The sequence below is a fragment of the Colletes latitarsis genome, chromosome 4, assembly GCF_051014445.1.
Source record: "Colletes latitarsis isolate SP2378_abdomen chromosome 4, iyColLati1, whole genome shotgun sequence".
Taxonomy (NCBI): domain Eukaryota; kingdom Metazoa; phylum Arthropoda; class Insecta; order Hymenoptera; family Colletidae; genus Colletes; species Colletes latitarsis.
The window spans coordinates 7921774-7934597 of record NC_135137.1 but is presented as its reverse complement, the minus strand read 5'-3'; positions in this window follow the sequence as shown (position 1 = coordinate 7934597).

The window sequence follows — 12824 nt, the reverse complement described above, 5'->3', positions numbered from 1 at the left end:
CGGAACCAGCTTTCATTGACTGTTGCAGTGTGGAACCACATTACTACGGGATCCAAACCAGAAAAAACACAGGATCTGGCCAACAAGTACGCGAAAAACGTGAACATACGAGCCAGATGAGGGCAAATACCAGACCTTACCCAGACATAACCGGCGTTATCCTTTAAAATATTAATCGCAACCAGGTTTAATTGACTGTCTCGGTGTGGTACTGCATTACTGCGTGATCCAAACCTGAAAAAGCCCAGGATCTTGCCACAAGTATGAGAAAAATGCGAAAGTACGAGCCAGATGAGGGCAAATACCAGACCTAACCCAGACATAACCAGCGTTATCCTCCAAACTATTTAACGCAACCAGGTATAATTGTCTGTTTCGGTGTGGAACCACATTACTACGGGATCCAAACCAAAAAAAACCCTGGATCTGGCCAACAAGTATGCGAAAAACGCGAAAGTATGAGCCTGATGATTGCAATTACCAGAACTAACCCAGACATAACCAGCGTTATCCTCTTAAATACTAATCGGAACCAGCTTTCATTGACTGTTTCAGAGTGGTACCACATTACTACGGGATCCAAACCAGAAAAAACCCAGGATCTGGCCAACAAGTATGCGAAAAACGAGAAAGTATGAGCCAGATGATTGCAAATACCAGACCTAACCGAGACATAACCGGCGTTATCCTCTAAAATATTAATCGCAACCAGGTTTAATTGACTGTTTCGGAGTGGTACCGCATTACTACGTGATCCAAACCAGAAAAAGGCCAGGCTCTGTCCAACAAGTATGAAAAAAATGCGAAAGTATGAGCCAGATGGGTCGCGGGCGGTTGCGAGTTGGGGCTCGCAGCCGCCACAAAACGCGGCCCCGGGACGGATAGCGGCGGGATGGAGTGGCCCCATCCCGCCGCTATGAGGCAGTGTGTCTACTGGGGGGACCGATTGTCCCCCCGGGGGATGGGCGCGAAAGCGCGGGCACGGGGAGGATACCGGAAGAATGCTTCAAGCGATTCCCGGTATCCTCCCAAAGCGTGCCGAAGGGTCACCGTGGGGTTTTTAGTGGGTAGGTCCCGCGCCTGTCGTTGTACGGGCGCGGGGAATCCCACACACCCCTCCCACCTCTCCCCAAGGAGGTGGGAGGGAGTCTTTCGAAGATTTTCCCCACGACAAAAAAAAAAAAAAAAAAAAAGTATGAGCCAGATGATTGCAAATACCAGAACTAACCCAAACATAACAGCGTTATCCTCTAAAATATTATTCGCAACCAGGTTTAATTGACTGTTTCGGTGTGGTACGACATTACTACGTGATCCAAACCAGAAAAAACGCAGGATCTCGCCAACAAGTATGCGAAAAATGCGAAAGTACGAGCCTGATGAGGGCAAATCCCAGACCTAACCGAGACATAACCGGCGGTATCCTCTAAAATATTAATCGCAACAAGGTTTAATTGACAGTTTCGGTGTGGCACCACATTACTACGGGATCCAAACCAGGAAAAACCCAGGATCTGGCCAACAAGTATGCGAAAAACGCGATAGTATGAGTCAGATGATTGCGAATACCAGAACTAACCGAGACATAACCGGCGTTATCCTCTAAAATATTAATCGCAAACAGGTTTAATTGACTCTATCGGTGTGGTACCGCATTACTACGTGACCCAAACCAGAAATATCCCAGGATCTGGCCAACTAGTATGCGAAAAATGCGAAAGTACGAGCCAGATGAGGGCAAATACCAGACCTAACCGAGACATAACCGGCGTAATCCTCTAAAATATTAATCGCAACAATGTTTAATTGACAGTTTCGGTGTGGTACCGCATTACTACGTGATCCAAACCAGAAAATCCCTGGATCTGGCCAACAAGTATGTGAAAAATGCGAAAGTACGAGCCAGATGCGGGCAAGTACCAGACCTAACCCAGACATAACCGGCGTTATCCTCTAAAATATTAACCGCAACCAGGTTAAATTGCCTGTTTCGGTGTGGCACCACATTACTACGGGATCCAAACCAGGAAAAACCCAGGATCTGGCCAACAAGTGTGCGAAAAACGCGAAAGTATGAGCGAGATGATTGCAAATACCAGAACTAACCCAGCCATAACCAGCGTTATCCTCTAAAATACTATTCGGAACCGGCTTTTATTGACTGTTTCAGTGTGGTACCGCATTACTACGTGATCCAAACCAGAAAAAGGCCAATATCTGGCCAACAAGTATGCGAAAAACGCGAAAGTCCGAGCCAGATGAGGGCAAATAGCAGACCTAACCCAGACAAAACCGGCGTTATCCTCTGAAATATTAATCGCAACCAGGTTTAATTGACTGTTTCGGTGTTGAACCTCATTACTACGGGATCCAAACCAAAAAAAACCCTGGAACTGGCCAACAAGTATGCGAAAAACGCGAAAGCATGAGCCAGATGATTGTATATACCAGAACTAACCCAGACATAACCAGCGTTATCCTCTTAAATACTATTCGGAACCAGCTTTTATTGACTGTTTCAGTGTGGTACCGCATTACTACGTGATCCAAACCAGAAAAAACCCAGGATCTGGCCAACAAGTGTGCGAAAAACGTGAACATACGATCCAGATAAGGGCAAATACCAGACCTAACCCAGCCATAACCGGTGTTATCCTTTAAAATATTAATCGCACCAAGTTTAATTGACTGTCTCGGTGTGGTACTGCATTACTGCGTGATCCAAACCAGAAAAAGCCCAGGATCTTGCCAACAAGTATGCGAAATATGCGAAAATACGAGCCAGATGAGTGCAAATACAACACCTAACCGAGACATAACCGGCGTTATCCTCTAAAATATTAATCGCAACCAGGTTTAATTGACTGTTTCGGAGTGGTACCGCATTACTACGTGATCCAAACGAGAAAAAGGCCAGGCTCTGTCCAACAAGTATGAGAAAAATGCGAAAGTATGTGCCAGATAATTGCAAATCCCAGACCTAACCTAGACATAACCGGCGTTATCCTCTAAAATATTAATCGCAACCAGGTTTAATTGACTGTTTCGGAGTGGTACCGCATTACTACGTGATCCAAACCAGAAAGAGGCCAGGCTCTGTCCAACAAGTATGAGAAAAATGCGAAAGTATGAGCCAGATGATTGCAAATACCAGAACTAACCCAAACATAACAGCGTTATCCTCTAAAATATTATTCGCAACCAGGTTTAATTGACTGTTTCGGTGTGGTACGACATTACTACGTGATCCAAACCAGAAAAAACGCAGGATCTCGCCAACAAGTATGGAAAAATGCGAAAGTACAGGCCAGATGATTGCAAATAGCAGAACTAACCCAGACATAACTGGCGTGATACTCTAAAATATATATCGCAACCAAGTTTAATTGACTATTTCGGTGTGGATCCACATTAATACGAGATCCAAACCAGAAAAAGCCCAGGATCTTGCCAACAAGTATGCGAAATATGCGAAAATACGAGCCAGATGAGTGCAAATACAACACCTAACCGAGACATAACCGGCGTTATCCTCTAAAATATTAATCGCAACCAGGTTTAATTGACTGTTTCGTTGTGGTACTGCATTACTACGTGATCCAAACCAGAAAAAGGCCAGGCTCTGGCCAACAAGTATGCGAAAAACGCGAAAGTACCAGCCACATGAGAGCAAATCCCAGACCTAACCGAGACATAACCGGCGTTATCCTCTAAAATATTAATCGCAACCAGGTTTAATTGACTGTTTCGGAGTGGTACCGCATTACTACGTGATCCAAACCAGAAAACGGCCAGGCTCTGTCCAACAAGTATGAGAAAAATGCGAAAGTATGTGCCAGATAATTGCAAATCCCAGACCTAACCGAGACATAACCGGCGTTATCCTCTAAAATATTAATCGCAACCAGGTTTAATTGACTGTTTCGGAGTGGTACCGCATTACTACGTGATCCAAACCAGAAAAAGGCCAGGCTCTGTCCAACAAGTATGAGAAAAATGCGAAAGTATGAGCCAGATGATTGCAAATACTAGAACTAACCCAAACATAACCGGCGTTATCCTCTAAAATATTATTCGCAACCAGGTTTAATTGACTGTTTCGGTGTTGAACCACATTACTACGGGATCCAAACCAAAAAAAACCCTGGAACTGGCCAACAAGTATGCGAAAAACGCGAAAGCATGAGCCAGATGATTGTATATACCAGAACTAACCCAGACATAACCAGCGTTATCCTCTTAAATACTATTCGGAACCAGCTTTTATTGACTGTTTCAGTGTGGTACCGCATTACTACGTGATCCAAACCAGAAAAAACCCAGGATCTGGCCAACAAGTGTGCGAAAAACGTGAACATACGATCCAGATAAGGGCAAATACCAGACCTAACCCAGCCATAACCGGTGTTATCCTTTAAAATATTAATCGCACCAAGTTTAATTGACTGTCTCGGTGTGGTACTGCATTACTGCGTGATCCAAACCAGAAAAAGCCCAGGATCTTGCCAACAAGTATGCGAAATATGCGAAAATACGAGCCAGATGAGTGCAAATACAACACCTAACCGAGACATAACCGGCGTTATCCTCTAAAATATTAATCGCAACCAGGTTTAATTGACTGTTTCGGAGTGGTACCGCATTACTACGTGATCCAAACCAGAAAAAGGCCAGGCTCTTTCCAACAAGTATGAGAAAAATGCGAAAGTATGTGCCAGATAATTGCAAATCCCAGACCTAACCGAGACATAACCGGCGTTATCCTCTAAAATATTAATCGCAACCAGGTTTAATTGACTGTTTCGGAGTGGTACCGCATTACTACGTGATCCAAACCAGAAAAAGGCCAGGCTCTGTCCAACAAGTATGAGAAAAATGCGAAAGTATGAGCCAGATGATTGCAAATACTAGAACTAACCCAAACATAACAGCGTTATCCTCTAAAATATTATTCGCAACCAGGTTTAATTGACTGTTTCGGAGTGGTACCGCATTACTACGTGTTCCAAACCAGAAAAAGGCCAGGCTCTGTCCAACAAGTATGCGAAAAACGCGAAAGTACCAGCCACATGAGAGCAAATCCCAGACCTAACCGAGACATAACCGGCGTTATCCTCTAAAATATTAATCGCAACCAGGTTTAATTGACTGTTTCGGAGTGGTACCGCATTACTACGTGATCCAAACCAGAAAAAGGCCAGGCTCTGTCCAACAAGTATGAAAAAAATGCGAAAGTATGAGCCAGATGATTGCAAATACCAGAACTAACCCAAACATAACAGCGTTATCCTCTAAAATATTATTCGCAACCAGGTTTAATTGACTGTTTCGGTGTGGTACGACATTACTACGTGATCCAAACCAGAAAAAACGCAGGATCTCGCCAACAAGTATGCGAAAAATGCGAAAGTACGAGCCTGATGAGGGCAAATCCCAGACCTAACCGAGACATAACCGGCGGTATCCTCTAAAATATTAATCGCAACAAGGTTTAATTGACAGTTTCGGTGTGGCACCACATTACTACGGGATCCAAACCAGGAAAAACCCAGGATCTGGCCAACAAGTATGCGAAAAACGCGATAGTATGAGTCAGATGATTGCGAATACCAGAACTAACCGAGACATAACCGGCGTTATCCTCTAAAATATTAATCGCAAACAGGTTTAATTGACTCTATCGGTGTGGTACCGCATTACTACGTGACCCAAACCAGAAATATCCCAGGATCTGGCCAACTAGTATGCGAAAAATGCGAAAGTACGAGCCAGATGAGGGCAAATACCAGACCTAACCGAGACATAACCGGCGTTATCCTCTAAAATATTAATCGCAACAATGTTTAATTGACAGTTTCGGTGTGGTACCGCATTACTACGTGATCCAAACCAGAAAATCCCTGGATCTGGCCAACAAGTATGTGAAAAATGCGAAAGTACGAGCCAGATGCGGGCAAGTACCAGACCTAACCCAGACATAACCGGCGTTATCCTCTAAAATATTAACCGCAACCAGGTTAAATTGCCTGTTTCGGTGTGGCACCACATTACTACGGGATCCAAACCAGGAAAAACCCAGGATCTGGCCAACAAGTGTGCGAAAAACGCGAAAGTATGAGCGAGATGATTGCAAATACCAGAACTAACCCAGCCATAACCAGCGTTATCCTCTAAAATACTATTCGGAACCAGCTTTTATTGACTGTTTCAGTGTGGTACCGCATTACTACGTGATCCAAACCAGAAAAAGGCCAATATCTGGCCAACAAGTATGCGAAAAACGCGAAAGTCCGAGCCAGATGAGGGCAAATAGCAGACCTAACCCAGACAAAACCGGCGTTATCCTCTGAAATATTAATCGCAACCAGGTTTAATTGACTGTTTCGGTGTTGAACCTCATTACTACGGGATCCAAACCAAAAAAAACCCTGGAACTGGCCAACAAGTATGCGAAAAACGCGAAAGCATGAGCCAGATGATTGTATATACCAGAACTAACCCAGACATAACCAGCGTTATCCTCTTAAATACTATTCGGAACCAGCTTTTATTGACTGTTTCAGTGTGGTACCGCATTACTACGTGATCCAAACCAGAAAAAACCCAGGATCTGGCCAACAAGTGTGCGAAAAACGTGAACATACGATCCAGATAAGGGCAAATACCAGACCTAACCCAGCCATAACCGGTGTTATCCTTTAAAATATTAATCGCACCAAGTTTAATTGACTGTCTCGGTGTGGTACTGCATTACTGCGTGATCCAAACCAGAAAAAGCCCAGGATCTTGCCAACAAGTATGCGAAATATGCGAAAATACGAGCCAGATGAGTGCAAATACAACACCTAACCGAGACATAACCGGCGTTATCCTCTAAAATATTAATCGCAACCAGGTTTAATTGACTGTTTCGGAGTGGTACCGCATTACTACGTGATCCAAACGAGAAAAAGGCCAGGCTCTGTCCAACAAGTATGAGAAAAATGCGAAAGTATGTGCCAGATAATTGCAAATCCCAGACCTAACCTAGACATAACCGGCGTTATCCTCTAAAATATTAATCGCAACCAGGTTTAATTGACTGTTTCGGAGTGGTACCGCATTACTACGTGATCCAAACCAGAAAGAGGCCAGGCTCTGTCCAACAAGTATGAGAAAAATGCGAAAGTATGAGCCAGATGATTGCAAATACCAGAACTAACCCAAACATAACAGCGTTATCCTCTAAAATATTATTCGCAACCAGGTTTAATTGACTGTTTCGGTGTGGTACGACATTACTACGTGATCCAAACCAGAAAAAACGCAGGATCTCGCCAACAAGTATGGAAAAATGCGAAAGTACAGGCCAGATGATTGCAAATAGCAGAACTAACCCAGACATAACTGGCGTGATACTCTAAAATATATATCGCAACCAAGTTTAATTGACTATTTCGGTGTGGATCCACATTAATACGAGATCCAAACCAGAAAAAGCCCAGGATCTTGCCAACAAGTATGCGAAATATGCGAAAATACGAGCCAGATGAGTGCAAATACAACACCTAACCGAGACATAACCGGCGTTATCCTCTAAAATATTAATCGCAACCAGGTTTAATTGACTGTTTCGTTGTGGTACTGCATTACTACGTGATCCAAACCAGAAAAAGGCCAGGCTCTGGCCAACAAGTATGCGAAAAACGCGAAAGTACCAGCCACATGAGAGCAAATCCCAGACCTAACCGAGACATAACCGGCGTTATCCTCTAAAATATTAATCGCAACCAGGTTTAATTGACTGTTTCGGAGTGGTACCGCATTACTACGTGATCCAAACCAGAAAACGGCCAGGCTCTGTCCAACAAGTATGAGAAAAATGCGAAAGTATGTGCCAGGTAATTGCAAATCCCAGACCTAACCGAGACATAACCGGCGTTATCCTCTAAAATATTAATCGCAACCAGGTTTAATTGACTGTTTCGGAGTGGTACCGCATTACTACGTGATCCAAACCAGAAAAAGGCCAGGCTCTGTCCAACAAGTATGAGAAAAATGCGAAAGTATGAGCCAGATGATTGCAAATACTAGAACTAACCCAAACATAACCGGCGTTATCCTCTAAAATATTATTCGCAACCAGGTTTAATTGACTGTTTCGGTGTTGAACCACATTACTACGGGATCCAAACCAAAAAAAACCCTGGAACTGGCCAACAAGTATGCGAAAAACGCGAAAGCATGAGCCAGATGATTGTATATACCAGAACTAACCCAGACATAACCAGCGTTATCCTCTTAAATACTATTCGGAACCAGCTTTTATTGACTGTTTCAGTGTGGTACCGCATTACTACGTGATCCAAACCAGAAAAAACCCAGGATCTGGCCAACAAGTATGGAAAAATGCGAAAGTACAGGCCAGATGATTGCAAATAGCAGAACTAACCCAGACATAACTGGCGTGATACTCTAAAATATATATCGCAACCAAGTTTAATTGACTATTTCGGTGTGGATCCACATTAATACGAGATCCAAACCAGAAAAAGCCCAGGATCTTGCCAACAAGTATGCGAAATATGCGAAAATACGAGCCAGATGAGTGCAAATACAACACCTAACCGAGACATAACCGGCGTTATCCTCTAAAATATTAATCGCAACCAGGTTTAATTGACTGTTTCGTTGTGGTACTGCATTACTACGTGATCCAAACCAGAAAAAGGCCAGGCTCTGGCCAACAAGTATGCGAAAAACGCGAAAGTACCAGCCACATGAGAGCAAATCCCAGACCTAACCGAGACATAACCGGCGTTATCCTCTAAAATATTAATCGCAACCAGGTTTAATTGACTGTTTCGGAGTGGTACCGCATTACTACGTGATCCAAACCAGAAAACGGCCAGGCTCTGTCCAACAAGTATGAGAAAAATGCGAAAGTATGTGCCAGATAATTGCAAATCCCAGACCTAACCGAGACATAACCGGCGTTATCCTCTAAAATATTAATCGCAACCAGGTTTAATTGACTGTTTCGGAGTGGTACCGCATTACTACGTGATCCAAACCAGAAAAAGGCCAGGCTCTGTCCAACAAGTATGAGAAAAATGCGAAAGTATGAGCCAGATGATTGCAAATACTAGAACTAACCCAAACATAACCGGCGTTATCCTCTAAAATATTATTCGCAACCAGGTTTAATTGACTGTTTCGGTGTTGAACCACATTACTACGGGATCCAAACCAAAAAAAACCCTGGAACTGGCCAACAAGTATGCGAAAAACGCGAAAGCATGAGCCAGATGATTGTATATACCAGAACTAACCCAGACATAACCAGCGTTATCCTCTTAAATACTATTCGGAACCAGCTTTTATTGACTGTTTCAGTGTGGTACCGCATTACTACGTGATCCAAACCAGAAAAAACCCAGGATCTGGCCAACAAGTGTGCGAAAAACGTGAACATACGATACAGATAAGGGCAAATACCAGACCTAACCCAGCCATAACCGGTGTTATCCTTTAAAATATTAATCGCACCAAGTTTAATTGACTGTCTCGGTGTGGTACTGCATTACTGCGTGATCCAAACCAGAAAAAGCCCAGGATCTTGCCAACAAGTATGCGAAATATGCGAAAATACGAGCCAGATGAGTGCAAATACAACACCTAACCGAGACATAACCGGCGTTATCCTCTAAAATATTAATCGCAACCAGGTTTAATTGACTGTTTCGGAGTGGTACCGCATTACTACGTGATCCAAACCAGAAAAAGGCCAGGCTCTTTCCAACAAGTATGAGAAAAATGCGAAAGTATGTGCCAGATAATTGCAAATCCCAGACCTAACCGAGACATAACCGGCGTTATCCTCTAAAATATTAATCGCAACCAGGTTTAATTGACTGTTTCGGAGTGGTACCGCATTACTACGTGATCCAAACCAGAAAAAGGCCAGGCTCTGTCCAACAAGTATGAGAAAAATGCGAAAGTATGAGCCAGATGATTGCAAATACTAGAACTAACCCAAACATAACAGCGTTATCCTCTAAAATATTATTCGCAACCAGGTTTAATTGACTGTTTCGGAGTGGTACCGCATTACTACGTGTTCCAAACCAGAAAAAGGCCAGGCTCTGTCCAACAAGTATGCGAAAAACGCGAAAGTACCAGCCACATGAGAGCAAATCCCAGACCTAACCGAGACATAACCGGCGTTATCCTCTAAAATATTAATCGCAACCAGGTTTAATTAACTGTTTCGGAGTGGTACCGCATTACTACGTGATCCAAACCAGAAAACGGCCAGGCTCTGTCCAACAAGTATGAGAAAAATGCGAAAGTATGAGCCAGATGATTGCAAATACTAGAACTAACCCAAACATAACCGGCGTTATCCTCTAAAATATTATTCGCAACCAGGTTTAATTGACTGTTTCGGTGTTGAACCACATTACTACGGGATCCAAACCAAAAAAAACCCTGGAACTGGCCAACAAGTATGCGAAAAACGCGAAAGCATGAGCCAGATGATTGTATATACCAGAACTAACCCAGACATAACCAGCGTTATCCTCTTAAATACTATTCGGAACCAGCTTTTATTGACTGTTTCAGTGTGGTACCGCATTACTACGTGATCCAAACCAGAAAAAACCCAGGATCTGGCCAACAAGTGTGCGAAAAACGTGAACATACGATCCAGATAAGGGCAAATACCAGACCTAACCCAGCCATAACCGGTGTTATCCTTTAAAATATTAATCGCACCAAGTTTAATTGACTGTCTCGGTGTGGTACTGCATTACTGCGTGATCCAAACCAGAAAAAGCCCAGGATCTTGCCAACAAGTATGCGAAATATGCGAAAATACGAGCCAGATGAGTGCAAATACAACACCTAACCGAGACATAACCGGCGTTATCCTCTAAAATATTAATCGCAACCAGGTTTAATTGACTGTTTCGGAGTGGTACCGCATTACTACGTGATCCAAACCAGAAAAAGGCCAGGCTCTTTCCAACAAGTATGAGAAAAATGCGAAAGTATGTGCCAGATAATTGCAAATCCCAGACCTAACCGAGACATAACCGGCGTTATCCTCTAAAATATTAATCGCAACCAGGTTTAATTGACTGTTTCGGAGTGGTACCGCATTACTACGTGATCCAAACCAGAAAAAGGCCAGGCTCTGTCCAACAAGTATGAGAAAAATGCGAAAGTATGAGCCAGATGATTGGAAATACTAGAACTAACCCAAACATAACAGCGTTATCCTCTAAAATATTATTCGCAACCAGGTTTAATTGACTGTTTCGGAGTGGTACCGCATTACTACGTGTTCCAAACCAGAAAAAGGCCAGGCTCTGTCCAAAAAGTATGAGAAAAATGCGAAAGTATGTGCCAGATAATTGCAAATACCAGAACTAACCCAAACGTAACCAGCGTTATCCTCCAAAATATTAATCGCAACCAGGTTTAATTGTCTGTTTCGGTGTGGAACCACATTACAACGGGATCCAAACCAAAAAAAACCCTGGATATGGCCAACAAGTATGCGAAAAACGCGAAAGTATGAGCCTGATGATTGCAAATACCAGAACTAACCCAGACATATCCAGCGTAATCCTCTTAAATACTAATCGGAACCAGCTTTCATTGACTGTTGCAGTGTGGTACCACATTACTACGGGATCCAAACCAGAAAAAACACAGGATCTGGCCAACAAGTAAGCGAAAAACGTGAACATACGAGCCAGATGAGGGCAAATACCAGACCTTACCCAGACATAACCGGCGTTATCCTTTAAAATATTAATCGCAACCAGGTTTAATTGACTGTCTCGGTGTGGTACTGCATTACTGCGTGATCCAAACCTGAAAAAGCCCAGGATCTTGCCAACAAGTATGAGAAAAATGCGAAAGTACGAGCCAGATGAGGGCAAATACCAGACCTAACCCAGACATAACCAGCGTTATCCTCCAAACTATTTAACGCAACCAGGTATAATTGGCTGTTTCGGTGTGGAACCACATTACTACGGGATCCAAACCAAAAAAAACCCTTGATCTGGCCAACAAGTATGCGAAAAACGCGAAAGTATGAGCCAGATGATTGCAAATACCAGACCTAACCGAGACATAACCGGCGTTATCCTCTAAAATATTAATCGCAACAAGGTTTAATTGACAGTTTCGGTGTGGTACCGCATTACTACGTGATCCAAACCAGAAAATCCCTGGATCTGGCCAACAAGTATGCGTAAAACGAGAAAGTATGAGCCAGATGATTGCAAATACCAGACCTAACCCAGACATAACCGGCGTTATCCTCTAAAATATTAACCGCAACCAGGTTAAATTGACTGTTTCGGTGTGGCACCACATTACTACGGGATCCAAACCAGGAAAAACCCAGGATCTGGCCAACAAGTGTGCGAAAAACGCGAAGGTATGAGCGAGATGATTGCAAATACCAGAACTAACCCAGCCATAACCAGCGTTATCCTCTAAAATACTATTCGGAACCAGCTTTTATTGACTGTTTCAGTGTGGTACCGCATTACTACGTGATCCAAACCAGAAAAAGGCCAAGATCTGGCCAACAAGTATGCGAAAAACGCGAAAGTCCGAGCCAGATGAGGGCAAATAGCAGACCTAACCCAGACAAAACCGGCGTTATCCTCTGAAATATTAATCGCAACCAGGTTTAATTGACTGTTTCGGTGTTGAACCACATTACTACGGGATCCAAACCAAAAAAAACCCTGGAACTGGCCAACAAGTATGCGAAAAACGCGAAAGCATGAGCCAGATGATTGTAAATACCAGAACTA